The sequence below is a fragment of the Colobus angolensis genome, unplaced genomic scaffold (assembly GCF_000951035.1).
Source record: "Colobus angolensis palliatus isolate OR3802 unplaced genomic scaffold, Cang.pa_1.0 Scaffold55, whole genome shotgun sequence".
NCBI classification, from domain to species: Eukaryota; Metazoa; Chordata; class Mammalia; order Primates; family Cercopithecidae; genus Colobus; species Colobus angolensis.
In genome coordinates this window covers 6,605,928-6,629,329 of record NW_012119043.1, presented here as the reverse complement: position 1 = coordinate 6,629,329, position 23,402 = coordinate 6,605,928, and the positions used below count along the sequence as shown (strand labels likewise).

Sequence of the window (23,402 nt, the reverse complement as noted above, 5' to 3'; positions counted from 1 at the left end):
TGTAAGCATATTTTTAATGCCCATGTAAGGTCAGATCATAATGGTGCTTATTTAACCACTTAGTGTTGGGTGCCTTGGTCACTTTCATGGAAACTTTTACTAATATAAATAACACTGTGATAAACATCTCTGTGCATAAACCTTTATATTTACTGTTATTTTCTCAGCAGAGATTGCTTTTAGAAATGGAATTGAACTAATCCCTTGAAAGCCTCCAAACTGTCTCATTTCAATCAGTTCTTTTAAGCGCTGAAGAAAGAGTATTCTTAGTTCCACTTAATTGGTCAAGCTGATACACTAGTTTTTTCTTGATTTTTTTTTTTCTCTGAAGTAATTAGGTTAAGAAAAGTTAGTTTAACACATACATCCCTGAATAGCAGAAACTTAATTCACTACAGATGTACTTCTTACTCATCTGAAGTCGAATGAGGATGTTTGCATTCAGAGGGTGGCCCTCTGACAAGGGACGATTCAGGGGTTCACCTCCTTTCATCTTTTGGCTCTGCCACCTTCAACATGTGGCTTCTAAGGCCACTGAATTCATCTGCACTGAGCTGTGAAAGGAGTGGAGCCTGGGAGGTTTTTTATGGACTAAATATTCCCAGGAGGAAAAGGGAGTAGGATTTATGATGACTTATCCAGATCCTGCTACACAATTTCTCCTTATCTCATACTTGTAGTCCGTCAGCAAATCCTGTTGCTTTTATCTTCGAAATATCCCTTGACTCACCCACCTTTCTCCCTTTCCCATGCACTCTCCCAGTCCTGCCTGGTGCCATCACTCCCCTGGATCACTGCAATAGCTTCCTCACTGATATTTCTCTTCCACTTTGCCCTTGCTTCTCCATATTCTGTTAGTAAATCTTTATTAAAACAAACAGTCCCATGACATTCCCCAAGTAAAAACCATGTAATAACGTCCATTAGAATTTGTTAAAAAATCCAAACTATTTACCAATCCAAACTATGAGGTCCTGTGTGATCTAGCCTTGTCCATTCTCCAATCTCATCCATTACTACGTTCCCCTAACTCATTAAATGCTATTCCAGATGGTCTCCATTCACCTTTTCAAATTTGCCAAGCTCTTTTTTACCCTGTAACCTCTGAGTGTGCCACTCCCTTTGCCCAAAACTTTCTTCTTGTTCTTCACTTGACAGGTTATTTCAGTTTTTATTTAAAATTCTTTTTATTTAAAAAATTATTTTTATTTTTTTGTGGGTACATAGTAGGTGTATATATTTATGGCATACATGAGGTATTTTAATACAGGCATGTAATTTGAAATAATGACATCATGGAGAATGAGGTCTCCATCCTCTTGAGCTTTTATCCTTTGTATTACAAACAATCCAATTATATATTTTTTGTTATTTAAAAATGTACACTTAATTCATTATTGACTATAGTCACCCCGTTGTGCTATTAAATAGTAGGTCTTATTCATTCTTCCTTTTTTTTTTTTGTAGTCTGTTTATTTCTTGTTCTTTGGATTTCAGCCTACGTTTATGGTGTGAACCCACTGGGTTGTAATGCATTGCCTTTTGATATATTTTTCTATTTGATCTGCTCATATTTTGTGGGGCACTTTTGCATGTATGTTTGCGAGGAAAGTTGGTCTAGAGTTTTCTTATGATGGCTTGCTCCGGTTTTGGAATCAGGGTAATACTATCATCCTAACATGAGTTGGGAAATATTCCCTCCTGAACACTAGTTTCTGAAATAATTTGTGTAGGACTCTTCCTTTTTTTCCTTAAATGTTTGATAGAGTGCAGCAGAGAAGACATCTGGGCCTGAAGTTTACAGTGGGAGGGTTTTAAACTATGGTTTCATTTTCTTTAATTGATACAGGGTTTTTGAAGGTTTCTTCTTTTTTTTTTTTTTTTGAAAAAGCTTTGGTAATTTGTATCTTTCCAGGAGTTTGTCCATTTCATCTAGGTTGTCAAATTTATAGGCATAAAGGTTTTTTATTCCTTTTAATATCTGAAAGGTCTGTAGTAATGTACCAGACTTTATTTCTGATAGTCTCTTTTTTTTCTTGATCAGTCTACCTAGATTTATCATTTTTATTTTATTTTTTAAAAGAATCAGCTTTGGGTTTCATTAGTTTTCTGTTATTTCTTAATTAGCTTCTCAGCCTGAATGTCTCCTCCGAAAGGATGTTTCCCGACAGTTCTACTTCAGGTGGCTTCCCCTTTCTCTTGCCTTCTCCTCTGATTGTTTTCTACCTCAGGTCTATGTGTAATTATTTTTATTATGTGTTATGTGCTTTTTTGCTTCTATGTTACTTGCAGATATTGGAGAATAGTAATAAGTCTGCCCAACATGGTAATGTGCCTGGTGCATTTCCAAGAACATATATGGTGGTTTTCAAGTATGCTAGCAGAGCAGTATCTATAGTGGTTAAGAGACTAGGGTCTAGAGTGGGCTCATCTCAGCTTGAATCCTGGCTACACCATACACTAAATGTGACCCTGAACATGTGTGACCGTGAACACAAATTCTGGTCCCTTCTAAGATGAGGGCTGTGCAACATGGCAGCTGTGATAAGGAGGCCTGGGATTTTAGTTCTGGCTCTGTTACCTGTCAGCTGTGTGATTCTTAAGGCAATTACTTCTCTGAGACCCAGTGATATGGTTTGGCTGTGTCCCCACTCAAATCTCATCTTGAATTGTAACTCCCACAACTCCCCCATGTTGTGGGAGGGACCCAGTGGGAGGTAATTGAATCATGGGGGTGGGTCTTTCTTATGCTGTTCTCACAATACTGAATAAGTCTCATGAGATCCAATGGTTTCAAAAAGAGGAATTCCCCTGCGCAAGCTCTCCCTCTTTGCCTGCTGCCATCCATGTAAGATGTGACTTGCTCCTCCTTGCTTTCCACCATGATTGTGAGGCCTTCCCAGCCATGTGGAACTGTAAGTCCATTAAACCTCTTTTACTTCCCAGTTTCAGTTATATCTTTATCAGCAGCATGAAAAGGGACTAATACACCCAATTTTCTCTTCTTTAAAATGATCTGATGCAAGGACTACCTAATCATGGGATTACTGGGAGAAATTGGATAAGACAGACAAGAGTAGGATCTAGCCCAGGGTTGGCCTGTTGCATATGAGGCATTCCCTCAAACTCTCCTTTCCCAGAACTTCAGCTCTCCTCACCAGAGGGTAAGCATCACTGTAGCAGACACTTTGCATGTTTTGTGCACCTCTGTACCCCCACTGCCTTGATCAGTGTGGTCAGACAGGCACTGAAAAATGCCTGTGAAATGGATTCTTTTTGTTGCTTATTAAATCTGCAACCATGAGTTCAGTGTCCTGATGCTCAGCAGGGCAACAGTGGCTTCAACAATCTGGCCCTTGCTTGTCTCAGGTGAGCTGTTCCTTTTCCTTTCAGGAATCTTCTAAACTGCTGGGATTCCCAGGAGGAGGACAGGACATTTAGGGATGTTGCAAACCCCAGCAGAATATCAGTTTCCTTCACAGAAGTGTGTCTACCCTTCCTTCAACCCTGGTTTGCAAATTCCAGACATGACACTGTGCTATTTGTTAACTTGGCCTGGCAAGAGCACAGGTGTTTATTCAAAGGCTGCAGGACTCCATGATAGCGAGTAGCAACAGAACCCACAGGATTCTGTAAGTACTCCTCATGCAACTACCTGCAGTGGATTTAAAGTCAGCTCAGGGCAGTTTCAATACCAGAGTTGGAGGAAAGAGGCTGTGTATACATTGTCCTCGGCGGATTGCTGCTGTTGTTTATACCTTGTGGTTTCCTTTGGTGGAGACAAATCCACCCTGCTTTTCTCATCCATCTTCCTACACAAATATATCTTGTTATCTAGTGCTGAAACAGGGCATGGAAACAGGGACTGGCTCTAGTGCTGAGATCTTCTGCTTAGCTCTTCCAAATACACAAAGAACTTCCCTGTGTATGATTAGGACTGAAGTACACGTGCTTGGTTCAACATTCCTTCAATCAATAGGAAATCCAGTCATCATCCCTAGCCCTCCATTCCTTTCTTTGTCTCACTTCATGGTATCCTTTAGGGGTAAAGATTTCTGAATTCAAAGCCAGCTGAGCTGGGTTCAAATCTCCACATGTCCATTTATGAGATGAACATCATGTCTTCTGTCTGATTCATTTGTCTTAGTTTCTGCCTCTGCAAATGGAGATAATGGCAACGTCTACTCTGGCATGTTCTCGGGAGGCTGAAATAACACCCAGGCTTGCTGCTCATTGCACAACCTAGCTTTCCTACCTTCCTTTTCTCCCTTCGTGAATCCCCCCATGTCCTGTTCTACCTGTTGCCTTTCTGTTCATAAGAGTATTTTGAATTCCTGCCTTACTCTCCTCTAGAAGTGAAGGAGCTGACTTCCCTAAAGTCCATGGAATGCCATTTTACTTCGTTAGAAAAAAAAATCACATTTCTTCATGTGCATTCTCATTTATCCATTCAACGGACGTCATCGGAGCACTTTCTGGGGGTCAGACCACTTCCAGCTACTAGGGATTCAGAGACAAACTAGTGGCCGGGCACGGTGGCTCAAGCCTGTAATACCAGCACTTTGGGAGGCTGAGACGGGCAGATCACGAGGTCAGGAGATCAAGACCATCCTGGCTAACCCGGTGAAACCCCGTCTCTACTAAAAAATACAAAAAACTAGCCAGGCGAGGTGGCGGGTGCCTGTAGTCCCAGCTACTCGGGAGGCTGAGGCAGGAGAATGGCGTAAACCCGGGAGGCGGAGCTTGTAGTGAGCTGAGATCCGGCCACTGCACTCCAGCCTCGGCGACAAAGTAAGACTCTGTCTTAAAAAAAAAAAAAAAGACAGACTAGTCATGCTGTCTCTCTTCAAGGGACTTAGAATCATCCCCAGAGGAGGATGCTGTGAGCAACCTGAAGTGTGATGCTGTGGCCAGCTTGGTTGTACTAGGGTGGTGGGATTTGGGAGCTTTTTCTTATTTTTATTTATTTATTTTAAATTTTTTTAATTAAAAAAATTTTAAATAGAGGCAATGTCTCGCTGTATTGTCCAGGTTGGTCTCGAATTCCTGGTCTCAAGCAGCCCTCCTTCCTCAGTCTCCCAAAGTGCTAGGATTACAGATGTCAGCCACTGTGCCAGGCCACTTTTTCTTATGTTTAATTTAAAACAGAATTTGAACAGGATTAAAAAGAAAGTTAAAAAAAAAAAATCCCCAAAGAAAAAAAAACACCTCTTTCATGAATTTCTTTTCTAAGAATGGTCATCATAGTGGATATTTCAAATGGGGGAGTATGCATGCCTCATTTTATCCAAGTTTCTCACAGTGCTTGGGAGTAAGTCTTTTTTCACACACAGTTCCATACATGAAAGGTGGCTGTGCAAAAAACTTCTTTTAACGTGGCTGGCTATACTGTACATATGCCTATACACATGTATGCATGTATGTGCATATGCATACATACCTTTGCATATATATATATGCATATATTTTATTTTGCTTTATTTAGAATTATTATTTTTGGAGATAGAGTCTTGATTTGTCACCTAGGCTGGAGTGCAGTGGCACGATCTTAGCTCCCTGCAACCTCCGCCTCCTGGGTTTAAGCCAGTCTCCTGACTCAGCCTCCTGAGTAGCTGAGATTACACGTGCGTGCCACCAAGCACAGCTAATTTTCCTGTTTTTAGCAGAGATGGGGTTTCACCATGTTGGCCAGGCTGATCTCAAACTCCTAACCTCAGGAGATCTGCCCACCTCAATTCAGCCTCCTAAAGTGCTGGAATTACAGGTATGAGCCACCATGCCCAGCCTTATTTAGAATTTCATAGGGAATTCTTATGTTATTAAAACTAAGGCTTATAAGGGCTGCCAAATGGCCTGCCATATGGCTGGTCTCAAACGCATTTAAACACCCCCTCCCCCACTGATTTTTTTTTACATGGTTTTCTTATATTTGAAAGTTAGTATCTCTGTTAAACATTGGGCCAGCTGATTCTACCGCCCAGGAGACCCAGGCAACACCTCAAAAGTCCACAGCTCTCTTGGCCCTGATGTGACTGTTCTATTTCCCAGCTCATTTTTCTGTATCTGCAGAAAGACACAGTGCAAACTGTTAACTTTAGAGGTTTTTGTCAGCTTCATTAAAGGGCAAGGATTTTCCTCTCTGGGGGACTGGCTTCATGTTTCAATGGTCGTGGTCAGCATTGCTGGGTGAGCATCCTTAGGCTTTTTGTCAGGGGTTCAGGGCCTTCTGGTTTCTCCAGGCTTCCGTCTCTAGAGAAGACTCGGGATGAACTCTGAATTCTTCTAGACCACAGCTACCAACTCGGCTCCAGACCCAGAGGGGCACTGCTTTAATCTTGGCAAAGAAGACTAAAGACTTTTTTGTGTAACTAATTAAAAGTTTGCTTCAGGCTTCTTTCATTTTATGCCTCTGCTGTGCTCTTATAACGTTTAGCACCTCCCCTGTTGTCATATCATTTATCATATTGTGGAGTTTCAGGTATTTTATTTTGGTTTTCCTGTCAATCTTCCTCCTAGACTCTGCACTCACGAGGGACGTAGAAACCTGACCTGTTTCTCCTGATACCCCTGCCGTCGACTGCAGCCCCTGCACACGGTGGGGTCTACAATGTTGATGGGAGCCAAGGGATTGTTTCAGTGATTTTTAAGGCTGGATATTTATTTATTTTTAGGTATGTTTTGCACTTTTTCTCTAGGGAATCAGGACTCAGTACAGAAACTTGGCATTGTCATGTGGGCACCCTGGAGAATCCAATAATTGGAAAAAATAAAAATGCACATGGAGAACACCATTCCTTCCCATAGCCAGGTAAAATTGTGCTCATGCAAGCTTCCCACATGGAAGAGTGCTTTTAATCTAATCAGATGGAAAGCCAGAGGCAGAGAGGAATGAATGTAACTTACATATTTACTATTTTTTTTTTGAGACGGAGTCTCGCTGTGTCGCCCAGGCTGGAGTGCAGTGGCCGGATCTCAGCTCACTGCAAGCTCCACCTCCTGGGTTTACGCCATTCTCCTGCCTCAGCCTCCCGAGTAGCTGGGTCTACAGGCACCCGCCACCTCGCCCGGATAGTTTTTTGTGTTTTTTAGTAGAGACAGGGTTTCACCGTGTTAGCCAGGATAGTCTCGATATCCTGAGCTCGTGATCTGCCGCCTCGGCCTCCCAAAGTGCTGGGACATATTGATTATTAAGTCATTTATTCTAGTAGTATTTGTTGGATTCTTACGATACTCCTTCCTCAAAGTGGCCCTCTAGGGCATGGTACCACCATCTTCCCAGACGCCCAGGCTAAACTTCTTGCTACTGCCATTTTCCTCATACCCCTCACCTTGTGACTACACCTCCTACATAGTATTCATATCCATCCACTTTTCTCTTTTCTCTACTGGCCCAAGTCCCTCTAATCTCTTACCTGGATAGGTTCAATAACAGATGAACAGATAACAGAATGAATACATCGAACAGTTTCTTCAAACTGGTTTGTGTTAAGAGAAATAGCATTTATATTTTTATTTAGTCCTAGAGAAAAAATAATAACCCTTTGCATCTGCCTACTCTCATTTTCACAGTCCCTTCACAAATATTGTATCTTTGGCTGTGCTCATGTGTAGGTTCTGTATTTTAAGAAGAACACTGATAAACTAGGCTTGTTAAACGGAACATGACTAAGGGAGGTACAGGCGCTGGAAGTGGTTCCTGAATAACGTCAACGAAAGGATAAATGTTTGCATTTCTGAGAGTGGAGAGAAATAGGGAAGTGAGAGGGATGAGTAGATAGTTATACTCAATTATTTGAAGGGCTTCCATCTTGAACACAGAGCAGATACATTCCATGGTGCTCTAGAATCTAAGGGAGGAAGTAGAGCCCGTAGAGACAGAATCTGCCTCCAAAAAATATGTGGAAGAGCTATGAGCTGGCAAATTAAGTCTAGAGTTCTGTCATTAGAGGTAGTCAGCAGAGTAAACATGTTGGGGGCGGGGATTCTGGCATACATATGGACTCTCTTGTTTTGTAGATTCTGTGAGGTTATTAGGACTTCTGGCCATATTCTCATCTATAGATGGGTATTGCTTCAGCTGCCTAAACCTGTATCTCCCTGTACCCTCAAAACATTCAAGAGCCATGGCCATAAAACTTCAAGAAGATGAAATATTTTGGGGATTAGTAATACCGTTGATGGCTAGAGTTATATGTGGCTGTGATTCTTCTTGTATCTATTCTGGTCTCATTTAAGATGTCTGTCTTTGGACAAGTTTACATTTTCCCATGTTCACTTTCTTTGTCCTTAAAAAATAGTCACAGTTTGCTCTGCAAAATGTCTGCAAATTGCTTCCCAACTTGTGCGAGGAGAGCCCTTCCCCCATCCCCAAGTGTGTTGTTTGTTTCAGTGATGGTGATTCAGAGGCTGTGATATATCGGCTTATCTGGTTTGGGTGTCAGCTTTCTCACAACTAGATGTATGTCTTTGAACAAGTTTACATTTTCCCATCTTCACTTTCTTTGTTTAAAAAAGAAGTTGCTGTTGCTGCTGATAGTATCTACTCCACATAGTTGAGAGTGGGTCTCCTATTAGAGAAAATAAAAGAAATTGCTATATTAGCATCTTCCCAGCTAGTCTTTGAGCTTCTTGATGGCAAGGATCATTCATTCTTTTCTTCCAGTGCCTACCATAGGGGATGGCACAGAGTAGACAATAGATGCTTGTTAAACGATGCAGCAACTGAGGCATCCACTCCATGTCTGTGAGTGCGGTACATCTCTCAGATTAAGAGTGCCCCAGTGCAAGAGTGATCTAGAACAGTGGAGGAAGGGAGGATAAATGTAGTCTTTGATTCTCAAGATTCTGGAGAGACCTAAGTTTTAATCCTAGCTCTACCTCTTGCTAGCTCTGTGGTCTTAGACAAGTTGCTTAACCCCTCTGAGCCCATGTTAGTCTTGTGTTGCTATAAAGAAACACCCAAGGCAGCCTATCATGGTGGTGCATGCCTGTAATCCCAGCTACTTGGGGGGCTGAGGCACAAGAATTGCCTGAACCCAGGAGGTGGAGGTTGCAGTGAGCAGAAATCATACCACTGCACTCCAGCCTGGGCAATGGAGTGAGACTCTGTCTCAAGAAGAGGAAGAGGGGGGAAAAAAAGAAATACCCGGGCCAGGCGCGGTGGCTCAAGCCTGTAATCCTAGCACTTTGGGAGGCCGAGACGGGTGGATCACGAGGTCAGGAGATCGAGACCATCCTGGCTAACACGGTGAAACCCCGTCTCTACTAAAAAGTCCAAAAAAAAAAAACTAGCCGGGCGAGGTGGCGGACACCTGTAGTCCCAGCTACTCGGGAGGCTGAGGCAGGAGAAAGGTGTGAACTCAGGAGGCAGAGCTTGCAGTTAGCTGAGATCCGGCCACTGCACTCCAGCCTGGGCAACAGAGCGAGACTCCGTCTCAAAAAAAAAAAAAAAAACAAAAAAAGAAATACCCAAAGGTAGGTAATTTGTGAAGAAGAGAGATTTAATTGGCTTATGGTTCTGCAGGCTATACAGGAAGCATGGTGTTGGCTTCAGCTTGGCTTGTGGTGAGTCCTCAGGAGGTTTTCAATCATGGTGGAAGGTGAAGGGGAGCAGCATATCACATGGCAAGAGACAGAGCAAGAGAGAAGGGGATCAGTGCCACACTCTTTTAAACAACCAAATCTCATGTGAACTAAGAGTGAGAGCTCACTCATTACCAAGGGGATGGTGCTAGGCCATTCATGAGGACTCTGCCTCCATGATCTAATCACCTCTCACCAGGCCCCACCTCCAACACTGGAGGTCCCATTTCAACATGAGATTTGGAGGGAACAAACATCCAAACCATATCAGAACCTTTGTGTCCTCATTGAAATAATCGGTGAAAATATCACCAGTGTCTAGGAGTTCCTGTGATGATTAGGTGAGCTGATTCTGTAAAATATACCACTCACAATCTACAAACATACTCATTGCTCCATAAATACTAACTGCTATTACTGTCATCTTTAGGATTTCCACCATGTTGTCAGCTTTTCCTGTCACCCTTACCTCCACAAAAGTGGCTTGATGTTCTAGAAATTGAGACTAAACTAAACTTTGAATAGATTTTCCCAAACCTGCCAAAATATCCTTCAAATTATAGCCATAACCGTTCCCTCCTAGAGTGGGGCTCTCTCTCCAATGGAAGACCTGAAGGTTGTGTGAGGGATGCTTTTTCTCGTCTCCCTCTACTTTTAGCCTGAGATCTATAACAATTTCCAAGGCGGGGATGGTAAAGTAGACTGACAGCCCAAGTTTTCCTTGCAGGGAGATTAGGCTCTTGTCCCAGATTTATAATTGGTATCCCAAATAATGGATTGAGAGGTGTTGGCCAGAGGGGAGAAGAACTGGCAACATCACTGCCGTTAAATGACCCCTGGGATTCTGGCCAAAAACGGGGAGCAATCTTTCTTGAAGCCCCGACATCTGCTGTTGCTCAGAAAGCTTCCTGGCAGTTTGAGCCAACTTAATTAGACTGTTCTCTTACAGTGCTCAGAGGTTTTAATCCTTTGGGACAAGAGATAGCTCTGAGTTACTTAACTTACCTGGTTCTTGTGTATGCTTCTTCATGTTGTGGTGTTTAGCTTCTTTTCTCTCCAAGGTGAGCCAGTTGGATCCTCCAGGAAACAGATGCTGAGATGGAGTTAGGGACACAAGAAGTTTATTGAGGGGGCATAAGCACCTGGGAAAAATAAAATAGGGAAGGCAGGAAGCAGAACTATGCAAGGGAGAGCCTCAGACCACCATGCAGACTGGACAGTCTCTGCCAACCTAACCAGAAAGCTTTGGAGCAGAGGTCGCCCATGAAAGGAGCCCCATGTTGGGCAGAAGTTGCCAGGCCCATGTCCCCATCACTCCCTGTCACTGGCTGTGGACTGCTCTGGCAGAATGTGACTTCAGCTCAAATACAAAGGTGAATCCTGAGGGCTCTGAAGCCAGAGGATGTCAGTAACCTGTACCCAGTGGCTGAACGACACATTCTTTTTTGAAGGCAGATCGGATCCAAGTGTTGTCTCCATGGAAGTCACACCTGGAGAATCACACGTTGCAAAGCATTGGCCAGCACGTCTGTCATAGATTAACTCAAGTGGTTAGGGAGCCTGGCTGACTGCCACCATCTGGGCCATTCAAGTCAGTTTTCTCCACAAATATTTATTTACACTTACTGGGTGCTAATCATCCTGGTGGGAGAACTAATTTGTTATAAAGTGAATCCAGCAGGGAGGGACTATGCCTTCAAATAACATAAAGCTGCACAGATGGAATGAACAGTGTGGACAAACAACCATTTTAAAAGATGTGAACTGAAAAGCATCTTACAAGAGTTACAAAGATCATCACTGTAATCATGGCTATCATTTATTGAATCATCAGGATGTGCCAGGTGCTTTCCACATGCCATCTCATTTCACTGGGAGGTGAGTGGGCTTATTACTCCCATTTTACAGACGAGGAAATGGAGGTGCAGAAAGAAGTAACTTGACCAACATCGGTTGTTGAAGTGCATCTCCCCATTTCCATCACCAGCTCTGTGATCCAACACTCAACATCTCTTGCCAGGACAACCAAAGGTCTTCGAATTACTCTCCTGTGGCCTTCAAAGCACTTCATGACTGACCTCTTCTACCTCTGGAGCCCCAGTTCTCACCTGCTCTTTGCAAAAGTGATATTGGCCTTCTTACAGTTTCCCTCATGTCCCCCTTCACCTGTCTGACATGGGCCCTTTGCACCTGCTGTTCATTCTGCTGATACTTCTTGACTAGTAAATTCTTCTCATGTACTTAAATAGCACTCGCTACAATTTGTGATGTTGCATTTACTTTTGTGATTATTTGACTAACTCCTGCCTCCCTGAACTCCCTCAGTGAAGCTCCATAAGAATGGAGAATTATCCGTCTTCACTGTTGTATCCCCAGCACTCGGTACAGTGCCTCTTGCAACCTCGGGAACTTCATGGAATGAGTAGGTGTTTCAGTACTGGTGTTTGAAATAACAGACATTCTGAGTTCAATACCATGTTGAAAAAGAGTTATTTCTATTTGGGAGTGAGGGAGGGTCCTGAAGGTATCTTCTAGGAAGTAGCATTTGAATCTCGCCTTTGAAGTGAGTTACCTTTATTCTGTTTCTAACTCCAGTAAACAAGCCAGCAAACCAAACCCTTAGAGATGGCAAAACTACGTTAGCAGAGCAGGTGCAGATCTCTTCTGACCTGTCCTACTCTCGGAGGACAGCAGCTCCAGATAGTATCATCCTTGTGAAAAACCAACAACTTCCACATTTTCTTTGAGCCAGGGGAACACTGGTTAGCTGAGGAGGGGGGTGCAAGGGAGGGAGACAGGACAGCATCCTCTTTCCTTTTCTCAGTTACTTATTTCTCCCAGTGCTGAATCTAGGCACTCCAGAGACAGGGCCCTGAATTCTGAGCTCTAGTGATTTGCATTTAATTACTAAGAATTTATTTTTTCTCTTTTAAAATTGTAATGCTGCTTGCAGCATTAAAAGGAGTTCCTTCTGGAATGAAAACACCAAGCTTTTGAGTAAGTATCTTTTATGCTGAACATGGGGAGTCATCCAAAATAGGGAGTTGATTTTCATAATGGTTTTGCAATTACTCATAATGATGTCCTTTATAAGTCTTGAAGGTCAAGGAAAAAAATCATAGGTCAGATGCACAAAGTATGGGGAATGTTAGAAATTTCTTTGCTTTGATCTAAATTCCTCTAAGATGGGTGGGTTTTTGGAGCATTTTCTAAATTATTTTGAACAACTATTTGGAGAACACAAACTGAAATAACCCAAATCAATACTAGTTTTATTTGTTTATTTTTCCTTTTTAAAAATTTCCATAGGTTTTTTTTTTTTTTTGGTGGTGGGGGGGACAGTTGGTATTTGGTTACATGAGTAAGTTCTTTAGTGGTGATTTCTGAGATTTTGGTGCACCCATTACCCTAGCAGTATACATTGAATCCAATTTGTAGTCTTTTATTCCTCACCATCCTTTCCCCCGAGTCTCCAATGTCCATTGTGTCATTCTTATGGCTTTGCATTCTCATAGCTTAGCTCCCACTTATAAGTGAGAATATACAATGTTTGGTTTTCCATTGCAGAGTTACTTCACTTAGAAAAATAGTCTTCAGTTCCATTCAGGTTGCTGCCGATGCCATTAATTCATTCCTTTTTATGGCTGAGTTTCATTCCATCATGTATGTATGTATATATGCATATGTATGTATGTATGTATGTATATATACACATTTTCTTTAGCCACTCATCAATTAATGGGCATTTGGGCTGGTTCCATATTTTTGCAATTGTGAATTGTGCTGCTATAAACATGTGTGTGCAAATGTCTTTTTGGTAGAACGACTTCTTTTCCTCTGGGTAGATACCCAGTAGTGGGATTGCTGGGTCAAATGGTAGTTCTACTTTTAGGTATTTAAGGAATCCTCACACTGTTTTCCATAGTGGTTGTACTACACCCACCAGCAGTGTAGAAGTGTTCTTTTTCGCCACATCCATGCTAACATCTATTTTTTTAATTTTTTGATTATAGCCATTGTTGTAGGAATAAAGTGGTATTGCATTGTGGTTTTGATTTGCATTTCCCTGATCATTAGTGATGTTGAGCATTCGTTCATATGTTTTTTGGCCATTTGTATGTCTTCTTTTGAGAACTGTCTGTTCATGCCCTTAGCCCACTTTTGTTTGAGCTTGCTAATTTGTTTTCCAATTGTTTTTTTTTTCCCTTGCTAATTTGTTTGAGTTCCTTGTAGATTCTAGATATTAGTCTTTTATTGGATGTATGGTTGTGAAGATTTTCTCACACTCTGTGGGCTGTGTGTTTACTCTGCTGATTGTTCTTTTGACTGTACAGAAGCTCTTTAGCTTCATTAAATCCTGCCCATTTATCTTTGTTTTTGTTGCATTTGCTTTGGGTTCTTGGTCATGAAATCTTTGCCTAAGCCAATGTCTAGAAGGGATTTTCCTATGTTCTAGAATTTTTACAGTTTTAGGTCTTAGTTTTAAGTCCTTGATCCATCTTGAGTTGATTTTTGCTTAAGGTGAGAGACGAGGATCCACTTTCATTCTCCTACATGTTAGATGAAGGATGTTAAGAAAGAAGGTACAGAAGGGTTGGATGCAGTTTAGGGATCTGCTCACATTTATCAGCCATCCCTGTCTCTACCACTGCCCATCTCTGGCTCACCAGGATCTAGGATATGCCAATAGCTGCAGATTTAGTTAGGATCCCTTTCCATTCCCTGGGTTTCAGGAAGGCTTAGGGACCAGGAGGAAGAACAAAAGTGGGCTCTGCCAGCCCCTCTAATGGAACTGGTGATCTAGTCTCGCCGGAGACTCCATTCCTTTCCTGTTGCTTCATAGATTAGATCATGGTAGGATGCAGTTTCCAAGACACCAAAATGATATATGTGGGGTGAAGATTTCGCAGGGAAGAAGCCCAGGTCCTCATTCTCTGTTTTCCAACTTCAAACATCTCTACGATTATTTGTTTAGTGTGTGCTTTAAACCACTTGCATTTTAATTTAACCACATTTATTTTAAAAAAGGAACTTGGCATCAGAGTCAGAAATGGAAAACCAGTATCACTTCCCACAAATAGAAAGTAAGTTGCAAAAATACATACAACGAAGACCAAACAGCTCAGAGACTGCTGCCTAAGGCTCAGAGCCGGAGGCCTGATCTTGCTGTTAAAAAGGGAGATTAGCGAGTGTTTTAGGGTGTTTGGGGCTTTTCCCCTGACGTTTTCAGAAGAGTTTTGAAAGGGAGCAACTTTGGCACCATGTGACTTGATGTTATTTAATTCTATCTTCTTGTACCACCTAAAAATTGTCACAGCTAACACCGTGGTACAGTCTCACACCTGGAAAAGGGATCTGGTCTTTTTCAGTAAATTGTTAATTTCGCATTGGTTCTTTGTCTCCTGGGCAGGCTCAGACAATGTGGCTTGAGAGCAATGGAGAGGACAGGTTAGTTTCAAGGAATTGGTGTTTGTAGCAGCACTATGTATGGGGCACCGACCAGTAGGGGAAGTACAAGGAGAATGGGGTACGTGGCACAGGTAGGGAGAAGGGCAGGGAAATGAGACCACCAGCAAGAAAAAACTGATAATTAGAACACTGGAGTAAAATTTACACTTTCACTGTTGTGTCTGGACTTTGCCCCTTGGAAGACATTTGGGAAAGGGAATGTGGGTCTGGAAGTCTATGCTGACTGGCCAAGATAGTACATTGTGTGTGTGTGTTTTACCACAATTTAAAAAAATTAAAAGGGAAAAGAAGAACACTCTTAGTTACCTGAGAAGCAACACACACCATGGTTCTCACACTTTAGTGAACATCAAAACCCCCAAAAGGCCTGTTTAAAGCACAGATTGCTGGTACACCACCAAAGTGTCAGATTCAGTAGGTGTGGGTGAGGCCCAAGAATCTGCATTTGTTACAAGTCTCTGGGTGCTCGGGTGCTGCTGCTGGTTGGGAACTGCTCTAAACCATTTACTTTGCTACCCACAGATCCAGAGAATGTCAGAATGCACTATCCTCTGAGCCCTGTAGAGGCTGTCAACCTAGGAGGCACATTATAATCAACCAAGGAGTCTAAAAAACAAACATAGAAACAAAAACATGGATGCCTGGGCCCTAAACCCGCAGTGAATCTGATTTTATTAGTCTGGGGTGGGGCTTGGTCTTATATATTTTTTAAACTGTGTATGCATTTAGATATATTTTCTTTTTTTTAACTTTTTATTTCAGGGTACATGTGCAGATTTGTTACATAGGTAAACTTGTGTCATAAGTAGATATATTTTCAAGCTTACAGAAAAGTTGCAAGAATAGTAGAAAGAACTCTTATATTCTCTTTATCCAGATTCACCAGTTGTTTGCATTTTGCCCTATTTCTTTCACACATTGTTTTTTTGTAGAAATACCACTGAAGTGACATTGTGTTCTTCTTGGTGCATTGTATCAAGAGATGATGTCAGTTGGTCTTGATATTGGTGATATTAATTTTGACTACATGGTGAAGGTAGTATCTGCAGTCTCTGCTGTAAAGTTGCTATTTCCTGTTTGTAGTTAACAAGTAACTTGTAGGGAGTTCTGATGCTTTCTGCTTGGAAACTGGACTAGGAAGATGGGAGACCTGGGTTTCACTGTAGTGCCTATATTTGTAGGAAGATACATTGAGATGGTGTAAATATCCTCTTCCTTATCATGTTTTTACTCACCAGCTTTAGCATCCATTGATGTTTTCTAACTCCATCATTCCTTCTCTTTACTAGTGTTCTGCTATAAGGAAGAACATTTATTTTTACTTTTATGCTTTATATTAGCATGGGCTCAAGATTCTTAATTTTTCAGTGGGTTATAATCCATTGCTGTCATTATTTATATTTATGCTTAAATTGTCTCAGATTTTGTCGGTCAGCACTTCAACCTGGCTCTTGTATTCTTTTGACACGTTCTTGTCTTAGTGATCTCCGCCTGCTATGACAAAATGTCATAGACTGGGTGTCTTAACCAACAAAAATTTATTTTTTGTGGTTCTAAAAGCTGGAAGTCTAAGATCAGGGAGCTGGCATGGTTGGCTTCGGGTAAGGGCTCTCTTACTGGTTTTTAGACAACTGTCTTCTCTTTGTGTGCTCATATGGCCTTTTCTCAGTGCGTGCTGGTGGAGAGAGAGAAAGAGAAATCTCTCTCTTCCTCTACTTATAGGTTCACCGATGCTATCAAATTGGGGTCCTACTCTTATGACCTCATTTAACCTTAGTTACCTCCTAAAAGCCCTATTGCCAAATATAGTCTCTCTCTCTCTCTCTCTCTCTCTCTCTCTATATATATATATATTTTAAGTGCACATTCCCATACTTTCTGAAACAATAAGATGCTCTAGGTTCATTTTATACTTTGCCTGCTCCAACCCTGGAATCAGCAATCAGTCATTTCTCCAAGGGTCTGGATTCCTCTTTTAAAAAATGCTTTCTGGGCCAGGCACAGTGGCTCATGCCTGTAATTCCAGCACTTTGGGAGGCCAAGGTGGGCAGATCACCAGAGGTAAGGAGTTTGAGACTAGCCTGGCCAATGTGGCGAAACCCTGTCTCTACTAAAAATACAAAAATCAGCCAGGTGTTGTGGTGGATGCCTGTACTCCCAGCTACTCAGGAGGCTGAGGCAGGAGAATCGCTTGAACCCAGGAGGCGGAGGTTGCAGTGAGCCGAGATTGTGCCATTGCACTCCAGCCTGGGCAACAAGAGCGAGATTCTGTCTCAAAAAAAAACAAAAAAAACAAAAAAAAACTTTCCAGATGAGAATAATATGCAGTCAGAACTGAGAACTAGAGTTCTAAAAGAATCCTCTCATGTATACCCACATTCTATAGATGAAAAAGCTAATATTAAGAGATAGGGAGTGACCAGCTCAAAGTCATACAGCACGCGAGTGGTGGAACTGAGCCTATAACTCTCACCTTTCCTTAGTCCAGCACTTTTTAAAAATTGCACCCTCCTGAGCCCTCACCGTTTTGTTTGCAAGTGTCTTGTTGATTCAGGGGTATCACCCATTCACTCCATTACAGATTTAGGACATTATAACCTGGGACCCAGTCATCTTCCTTTTTGGTATCTCCCCTATACACATGGCTTGGTGCTGAGCAGAGAGTAACTGCTCCATGAAACCTTGGGGCTTCAGATGAGTTCTCTGACAGCCACGTTCTGATGCTTCCATTTAGAAACCTGGACCAGGAGGACAGGAGACATGGGTTTCACTGTAGCTCCTAGATTCACTCACCGGGTGATGCATCAGTTCTCCTCTTTGGGTCTCATTTCTCATTGATACAAGGAGAGAAACCACACTACGTGAGTTCTCTGGTGATGTCTGGGGCAGAGTTTCCCAGACAGTCTCTTCTCTGCAGTCTTAGACACCCTGGGCAAAAGGCAAAACTGACACAGTGGCACGTCTCCCTCACGTAATTGGCCAAACTAAGTCACATGATCAAATTCAAAGTCAAGGGATGAGGAACTGTATCCTGCTTTTTAAGTGGCAGAGACCACAGTATTCTATGGCAGGGACATGTTTCCAGTAAGGGATGAAGTATTGGGCCAATTGTGCCATCATGCAATCTACTGCAAAAGGCTTTTTTCCCCCCCACTTTGTGGCCAGGGTATTCCCTAAAATACCCAGAGACTGTAGTTCTTAAATATAAGGCTGATTAAAGCTGATTGATGCCACCTGACTATATAATACCGTCACTTGAATGAAGCTGCCAATGCTACACGACAAATGTAGGAGAGATGCTGTATATTAACTGTATGTTTTTAGAAGCTATGGAGGCCCAGCCCCTCCCACAAGTGAGGGCTGAACCCAGTGGTCCAGTAAGATGGACAGGCCTGATGAGAAGCAGGACACACACCTGGGATGTGCCTATGATCATTGAGATCTTCTGACAGAGGCTGCTCCTTTTGGAGTGAGGCAAGATATTAAAGGACAGTTTCCTGTGAGACCTGCAGGCTGCAAGAGCAATAATACCTACCCCCATCTGTTATTATGACACTCTGACCCTGCCTGCAGTGCTGCGCAACTGTGACTCTGAGCCCCACTTGCTCTTCTTCCCTCTGGGTCTCAGAAAAGTTGGCTGGGTGTGGGGCTCACACCTGTAATCCCAGCACTTTGAGAGGCTGAGGCGGGTGGATCACTTGAGCCAGGAATTTGAGACCAGCTTGGCCAACATGACGAAACCCCATCTCTACTAAAAATACAACAAATCAGCCAGGCATGGTGGTGGGCGCCTGTAATTCCAGCTACTTGGGAGGTTGAGGCAGGAGAATCACTTGAACCCAGAAGGCAGAGGCTGCAGTGAGCCAAGTTCATGGCATTGCACTCCAGCCTGTTAAAAAAAAAAAAAAAAAGCAACTTTTCATGCTGCCTTTTACCTTATCTTTTACTTATAACTTGAGATTTAATGCCTCTGAGGACATGAGATGGAAGGCTTAAGAGAAGGGACTTGAGTTACCGGTTGAGTTTGAATCCCATCTCCATTATACTAGCTTGCTGTGTGATCTTGGACAAGTCACTTAACCTATCTGCTCTAGTTTACTTATTTGTTAAAAGAGACAAACTAGAGCTGACCTCATAGAGTTGTTACGAGCATTAAGTTAGTTAATATATTTTATATGTTTGGAGCAGTGCATGGCACGTAGTAAGCAGTCTATTAAGAGTTACTATAAAAGGCAAAATCATTGAGAGAAAAAAAATGCTTAATTTTCCTTCTGTTCTTGAGAAGAGAGAAATTCAGACTCTTGAAGACACCCTGATCTCTTTCCACTGCCCCCTGAGACCCCTGGAGGCAAAGGTGATGCTGTCCCCCGTATTCTGACTGCTAACGTGGGAAGAGCTCACACAACGTTGCATGTCTGCTGAAATGTTAATTTATAATTCAGTGAAAATACTGATTTTCCTTGGACTGTAACAAGACTCCCTTTCTAGAACAGAAAAGATTAAAAATATGTGCATTGTAATTATGGTGTTTATGCCACTTTAAAAAAATTATTCCTGAATATTGTTTGGGTAGAATTATTTAGAATGAGGCTAGAACCATTCCAATCCCCAAGACTCCTTATTTGACTAAACTCTTCTATTCTTTGTTGAAAGGACTAGACTGGAGGTATATCAAGGCATGTAGATCACTAAACTATTGCGTGGGCTGTTAGAGGATTAATTATTTTAATACCTTTATTGATATAATTTACGTATCATAAAATGCACTCATTGTAAATATATAATCCAGTGATTTTTAAAGTAAAGTTACAGATTTTGCAACCATCACTCCAAATAAGTTTTAGAACATTTTTGCCAGCCCTAAAAAAATCATCTCAGGCCTGTCAGTCATTGCTCCTAACCCCAGCCTCAAGCAACCACTGATCCACTTTCTGTCTGTATAGATTTTCCTTTTCCGGAAATTTAATGTAAATGGAATCATACAATATATAGTCCCTTGAGTATGACTTCTTTCACTTAGCATAATGTCTTTGAAGTTAATTCACGTTGTCACATGTATCAGCGTTTTCTACATTTCTTTTTTTTTTTTTTTTTTTGAGACGGAGTCTTGCTCTGTCACCCAGGCTGGAGTGCAGTGGCTGGATCTCAGCTCTCTGTAAGCTCCTCCTCTCGGATTCATGCCATTCTCCTGCCTCAGCCTCCCGAGTAGCTGGGACTACAAGCGCCTGCCACCTCACCCGGCTAGTTTTTTGTATTTTTTAGTAGAGACGGGGTTTCACCATATTAGCCAGGATGGTCTCGATCTCCTGACCTCGTGATCCACCCGTCTCGGCCTCCCAAAGTGCTGGGATTACAGGCTTGAGCCACCGCGCCTGGCTGTTTTCTACATTTCTATTGCCAAATAACATTCTATTATCTGGATATATAACATTTTGTTTATTATTATTTTTTTTGAGACAGGGCCTGTTCCCCAGGCTGTAGCTCACTGCACCCTCTGCCTCCAAGGCTCAAGCAATCCTCCCACCTCAGCCTCCCAAGTAGCTGGGAGGGACTACAGGTACACGCTACCACACCCAGCTAATTTTGTGTGTGTGTGTGTATTTATATATTTATACATATATTTTTATATTTATACATATATACATATATGTATATGTATGTATAATAACATACATATTATACATAAATATTTTATACATGTATATTTATATATTTATACATACATATTTGGTAGAGATGGGGTTTCCATGTTGCCCAAGTTGATCTCAAACTCCTGGCTCAAGTGATCCGCCTACCTTGGCCTCCAGAATTATACATGTGGCCCACTGTGCCCAGCCAACACTTTGTTTATTTACCAGCTCATGGGTATTTGGGTTGTTTCTACTTTTTGTCTGTTAGGGATAATACTCCTGTGAATATGTGCCAGTCTGTGTGGATGTATGTTTTAATTTCTCTTGGGTTGATACCTAGAAGTGGAATTGCTGGGCCATATAGTAAGTGTACGTTTCAGTTTTTAAAAAATTGCCAAACTGTTTTCACAAGTGGTTGGACAATATCACATTCTCGTCAGCAATGTACAAGGGTTTCAGTTTTTGTGAATCCTTGCCAGCACTTGGTATTGTCTGTATTTTTCATTAAAGTCATTCTAGTGTGTATATGGAAGTGGTATCTCATTGTGGTTTTAATGTTCATTTCCATAATGACTAATGTTTAACTCCTTTTCATTTCCTATTGGCCTGTGTATTTCATCTTTGATGAAATAACTATTGAGGATTGAGTTTTTTAGCTCATCTTATTTTTGAGCTGTTTGTTTTATTATTGAGTTGTAGGAATTCTTTATATATTTTTGATGTAGTTGTTTATCATATGTATGATTTGCAAATGTTTTCTCATAGTCTGGCTTGTCTTTTTATTCTTAATGGTGTCTTTGGAGTGCAAAAGTTTTAAATTTTAGTGGAGACGAATTTGCCTGGTTTTTCATTTATGTCTAGTAAAAGAATAATGAATGGTTTTGTGTCTAAGAGCTTTTTGCTTAACCCAAGGACATGACGGTTTTCTCTAATTTTTTTTTTCTAGGAGCTTTATAGTTTTATTGTTATATTTAGGTCTAAGATCTATTTTGAGTTAATTTTTGTGTGTGGTTTGGAGATAAGGATTTAAGTTCACTTTTTCATATATTTTTAGCACGTTTTCACAGCATCATGTGTTGATAGGACTATCTTTTTCCTATCAAATTATCTTGTCATGTTTGTCAAAAATCAGTTGACAGTGTCAGAGCTTATTTCTAAACATTCATTATGTTCCAGTGATTTATTTGTTTATCTTTCCCTTAATACCTCACTCTCTTGATTACTGTAACTTTGTAATCTGTTTGAAATGAGGATAGTGTAAGTCCTTCACCATTGTTTTTCTATTTCAAAATTATTTTGCCTGGGTATAATTTGTTTTGGCTACTGGAAACCCCTCCTTCTTGGGTCTGATAGGGCTGGGGATAGATATGGTAAAATAGAGTACAGGGGACAGAGAGCAGTAGACTGTGTCTTGGTCACCATTGTGTCTTTAGCACTTCATATGGTGCCTGGTAGGTCCTAAATACTAAAAAAGCTGTTAAATAAATGAATAAATATATCTTAAGATTTTTTTTATCACATGGTATCGTCCATGTCTTGGGATTGGGAAAATTTCCAGGTCAAACCAAAGAGGTAAAATTCACCAAGGTTTTGATATGCTCTGATGTGATCACTACTACTTGCGCCTCCCCCTCATCAGTTTCATTTCCCGCCTGTCACAGCTCCTGGAGGAGGATGGAATTAATTTCAAGGGGATTTGGGAAGTAATTGTCTTGCTATAAATTTTTGAGAGATGGTAGAACCTTATCAAGATAGCTTGCTGTTGAAATCATAGTTTGCCGTTTAGACCTCTGTTATTATTATCTGATTATCTGATTATTATTATCAAAGGTTTTATATGCCTAACAGTGTTAGATATTGAGAGGACCTTCCTCCATGTTGCCTCTTCTGCCTGAAACAGAGCCCCTCAACCCTCCTGGAAAGAAGCACACATACCCCAAACTCTCTCATAATTCTTAGACATTCTCCAGACGTCAACCTCATCATCACTCCTTAGAAAAATCATTCCTAAACCATAATCTGTTATCAACTGCCCTCCCAGAACCTACCATATTGCTTCTCCTTGGTAACACTTATGGTGGTTGCATAATTAACATTCATTGGTGTGCTTATTTTTTAAAGCTTTATCGAGGTATAGTTGACATATAAAAAATTGCACATATTTAATGTAAACATTTCGATGAATATAGACATATGCATACGTTTGTGATACCATCACCAAAATCAAGGGGTACTGAACATATCTTTAACCTCCAGGGTATGGGATTAATGTGTATTTCTCCTAGGGGATCATTGGCTTCATAGGGTCAGGAACTGTATTAGTTTTTACTCACTGTTTTGTCCCTAGTGACTACCACAATAGTTGGCAAAGTACAACTAACATTTTACCACCCCCAACTGATTAAATGGAACCCCCTCTTGGCCAGGGGGATCCCACAGAAACCTTGGAAACTGAGTTCCTAGCCATAACCAGGCAGGAGCTCAGACTTACCTCATCATATCCTCTCCCTTGCTAACCATCATTTAGCTTTCTTTCCTAAGGGTTAAACAGAAACGGGCCATCTCAAAAGACTTGTTCCATCACTGTTTTCAACCAACCACCTGACTCTGCCCCTCACCTTCTGTAGGTTCGATACAGCCAACTAAGCAACATTCCTTCCTGATAAGATTTGCACACCCAGAACTAGCTTCTGTTTGCATGAAGTGGTTCTGGTCAGTTTA

General features: G+C 41.5%; 1 protein-coding gene across 3 annotated transcripts in view; it reads left to right on the top strand.

Annotated features, from left to right (window-relative positions):
* Window positions 1–23,402, top strand: part of GRIN2A (glutamate receptor, ionotropic, N-methyl D-aspartate 2A) — a 434,662-nt gene that overhangs the window by 73,662 nt on the left and 337,598 nt on the right. The window lies entirely within an intron of this gene.